Genomic DNA, 4,895 nt, shown 5'->3' with positions numbered 1-4,895 from the left:
GTTTTGACCCAATGCTGCATGAAGAAATAAACATCTACAACTTGCGAGCATCAAGATTCGGATCGAAGTCCACAACAGACTCAAGATCAAGTGTCAAGAGAATTATAGATAGGAATCTTGTAACTCATAGTTGATAGGCATAGCTAGCTTAGCTTTGATTTTCCTTTTGGTATAATAAGCAGCTGAGCAAGCAGAAACAGCAGCAACAACAGTGAAATCACGGCTTCCCGGCAGTCCCAGCTACCAAAACTTCCAGAACTACACTGACCTGATTCCTTTATAGCCAAGGATATGTAGGCAACCTCTGAAGCAAGGTTCGGTCAGACTCTTTTCAAAAACGCTTCTCATGGAGTTGTAGACGGGCAAAAATCCCTCATATTGCTCACTTTATCTTTGCCCAAAACTCTTCACGTTTCCGAGCAAAGAGGGGCAGCTGTAAGCATGTGATTTTTGCCCTACATGAAGATAACTCCTAAAAATAGACCAAAAATAATTTTTATTGATTTTTAGGAATTTTTCTTTATTAAGTTGCATTTCATGCATTTTTAATATTTTAAAATTATAGAAAAACCAAGGAAAAATTGTCATGTTTTAATTTCATGCCATCTTAGGTTTAATTTACCTTTAGGAATTTAATTTCATAAGTTAATTGCATTATCAACAAAAATTACAAAAATATACACTAGCTTTAATCATTTTATTTAATTAATTAGGTCTTTTTGCAAAAATAAATTCAATTAGAATTAATGTGGCCATTTTTGAAAGATCCAATAAACAGAAGGGTTAGTCTTGCCTTAAATTCCAAATTGGGCTAGCTTCACAATGACTCAAATTTCCACCCCAGCCCATGACCCGAACTGACCAGCCAGCCCAAATCCCCCTACTTAATACCCTTTTCCCTTAGACACGAAAGGAAGAAGAGGAGACTGTCCTCTCTGAAAATAGACAGAGGCGGCTCATTTGGAGAGCTAAAAAAAAAACTTCTCCTCCATTTTACCATAAAAACCAGCAACCTCTTCTCTGATTTTCTGCACCCTTCACAAAATAACACACGCACACATCTTGACAGACACACGTGAGAAACATCTAAAATCAGATTCTGAAATTCAAAAATTTCCTTTCTAAGATCTGAAATTTCCAGCTTCAAAAAATAGAATAAAAGTTGATTTCTACACTCAAAAACAATTAGTTTGTGTTTGTCGATTCAAAGAGATCTCCTACACCGCTTTCCTAGGTATTCAAACTGAATCTAGTCCGTAATTGGAGCTGGTTGGGCTGTTTCATTGGATTGATGTGCCTGCTCTTTATCTCTTGCCTTTATTTGGCTAATTGCAGTTTGTATTGCTGTTGAGGTACCAATTTCAATCTCCGGTAATGTAGTTATCGTTTGGATACTGTAATGTTATGAAATCTGCAATAATTGTTCACCTATGTGTTTGATAAAGGTCTTCTTTATATCTGATGTTAAGTTTGAATCAAAATCTGAAATCGTCTGCTCCCATGATGAGTTTTAAATGGTCGTTGTTGTTGATTTTGTGATATCATGAGCCATCTGCAAACAAAGTTCGATTTAGGTGTAGCTACACTAATGTGAACATATTTAAAGTTCTTCTGTGGAAATTGTTAGTAATAGAGTTTGTTACTGTTGTACCCAGTGCCATCTGCGGTCTTTCAATGTGTTGGAAAAAATGTAACAGATTTCAAACACTGATTTACGATCCATGACCTTGTATATAGTTCCAATGTAAAAAAAAAACATTCTGATTGATCTTTGTCGCAACGTAATACATGTGAGTTTTTGACAAAATATTTCTGATTGATCTCTTTTAAGTTTAAATAATTGTTGCTATTGGTTTGAGCTCACATGAGCTATGTCATATTTTAAAATTGTGAACCAAAGATCAGATTCAATGAGTTTGTGAATAGCATTAAATGCATTTTCACTCTTAGTCATATAAATAAGTCAAATGATGACTTCGACATTTCTTCTGTCACATAGTATGACCTTCAGCGAATTTCATAGGAAGTTAGAAAAAACGAATTGACTTATGAATATTTGTATAATAATGTAGGCGTAATTATATTATGTCAATTACGAGTACGGTTCCCGTGACGTAATTGTGATACTAAATTTTGAATTAGCTTTAAATATGAGTATCCATAGCTATTAAAATTAGTTGAATAGATTTGGGGCGTGCCGTACTAAATAAGATATAGCTTATGGCCCTCCAAGTTCAGCTTGAATTCTCTTTAAAATTGGAATTGGGGTGCGTGCCGTGCCAAATAAATTCTAAAAAAATGCACGGCCCTCATTAATTTGGTCTTGTTTATCCTTAGAAATCGAGGCGTGCCATTTAGAGAATTTTCATGGCCCTCGCAAAGTTAACTACGCGTAGTTGCTTTAGGCGTGTATTTTAATAATATTACCTTCTTAAACTCGGGTGTGCATTTCATGTGACCCAAATCCAAATGCCAAAATGTTGAATAAAATGTGTCGAGGATCCGGGTGCATTTCATGTGACGTGATCCGAAAACATATTTTAAATGACGTTCAATTTCCTAAAATTAATTAAAAGCGGTAAATAATTGTAAAAATTGCACTATAGGATGACATGTATTAAAATCAGATTTTTAGCCAATTATAATAGTTTAAGCGACCGTGCTAGAACCACGGGATCCGGGGGTGCCTAACACCTTCCCTCGGGTCAACAGAATTCCTTATTCAGAAATTCTAGTTCGCAGACTCCATTCGGGAAGTCGAAAATTTTCCTCGATTTGGGATTCAAGATAAACCGGTGACTTGGGACACCAAAAACTAAACCTATCCCAAGTGGCGACTTTAAATTGAATAAATAATCCCATTTCGAATAATGTCACTTAAAATGGAAAAACTCCCTTATACATTATCCTTCGGGGTAGGTGTGTAAAAAAGGAGGTGTGACAATCTTCACAAGTTTTCAACTTATTGCAATATGATATGCAAATCCTTATTTGAGCCTTACTTGTAAAGTCACAATTTTAACATGGCCGGGACCACACTAGTGGATCTTGAGGGGTGCCTAACACCTTCCCCTCGAGATAATTTCTAGCCCTTACCCTAATCTCTGGTTTCTTCAATTCAAACCCTTCTTAAAGTATCTTAATGCACTATAATCATTAGGTGGCGACTCTCCAATTCCAAAACCTAATTCTCGCAAGGGAATAGAGTTGTCCTCCCAAATATCGTAAACCTGATTTCGCCTTAGAAAAAGGGGGCATCGACAACCCACAGTGTGGACCTCGAAGAGTGCCTAACACCTTCTCTTCGAGGTAATTTGAGCCCTTACCCGATCTTTGGTGGCGTTGACTAGTCAAATAGAGTTATTTGCAAATTGATGCCCTAACACACCTTAAAAATTGTTAGGTGGTGATTCTTCTCTTTTAATACCTCCTTTAAAAGAGTTATCACATGTCGAAGCCCCTGCTTTCGCGAGAAAACGGGACGCGATAGCATGGCAACTCTGCTGGGGATTTACACTTAGGCTCATACCATAGCGAACTTGACTCATGTGGATTACTTTATTTGTTACATGCATCCCTTCCCTTTTTTACCTTTATTTGTTTAAATTTGCTATGACATGCACATCCCTTCCCCTATTCACCTTTATTTGTTCTGCTATGACACGCACATCCCTTTCCTTATTCTGCTTTATTCGCTATGGCATGTATGACATCTCCCCACTCCCTTCATCATGTCTAGGACTGCTATATTATGACTCTCCCATCCCTGTTTCCCTACCTGCTTCATTATGTTCTCGCACATTTTTCATGAGCCAAACTGAATCATTTCTTTTGTCTTTCTTTTCCTTCCTCTTCTTTTCATGTTTACTTGCTATTTTATTTACAGCTTCTCACATGCAAATACTTGTCAATGTGTTATTATTTATAGATAAAGCATGCTCCACATCATACTCCACTCGTGCCAATTATCAACATAGAGGTGCTTGATGAGTGTCCGCAGTCTTCTAAAAATGACCCTTTTAAATCGGAAAGGCTTATTTACGGTAGACTAGTCGATCAACGGTGCAATCGACGGTCCTGTGCCTTTCCCTCTCAAGTCGTCCACTTGGGAGTACCAGTCTAGACCATTCTAGAAATCCTATTCCAACTTGAAATGTACATGCATCATGCTAAACACAGTACAGGTTGGAGCGTTATTAACTTAACAACCCGCTAAGATGAACCATGTTCAAAGTCTGACGGGATTTCCACAATTCCAGCGAACACTATTACATTATGTGCATTACTTGAGGAAAATGTGCTAACGTATTGATCATTATTGCGTAAGTAGTCAAATCTGGAGGGGAAAATGGATAATGTTTATTTGTTTGTAGAAAATGAAGCACGAAATCCCCAGGTTTGGTATGGTCGCTCGACATGCCTGACCTAGGAAGTGTGATTGATGGAGTCAAAAGAGCAAAGCATGGAGAAGGTCCTTCTGGGACTAAATAAATTAGGAGATAATGTTCTTTATTGCTTTACAGTTAGATTTTGTTAGATTTCGATGTAATAAGGCTTCATGCCATTAGTGACTTCATATTATTTTGATTTAGTAAGGACTGATTTGATCTATTTTCACATTAATGGAATGAGGCAACGTTGGCATAAATTTTCTCCAAGTCTATTTGTGGCTTAGGCCTACCTCGGGCACAATGAGGTCCCCCAAATTAGGACGCGAATTATTGCATGACTTTGTGAAACATGTTTAAGTATTCCAAACACTCTTTTATTTCACCTTACTAACTTGGTTACTTTTTGCTTTTTCTTTTCTTTTGATTATTCCCATTCCCAAAGGTTGGTTCATGCATACTGGCATCATCGGCATACCACCCCAGATCCAGAGGTCCTCCACCTCT

The sequence above is a fragment of the Nicotiana attenuata genome, unplaced genomic scaffold (genome assembly GCF_001879085.1).
Source record: "Nicotiana attenuata strain UT unplaced genomic scaffold, NIATTr2, whole genome shotgun sequence".
NCBI lineage: Eukaryota > Viridiplantae > Streptophyta > Magnoliopsida > Solanales > Solanaceae > Nicotiana > Nicotiana attenuata.
Note: the sequence above shows the minus strand (reverse complement) of the source record.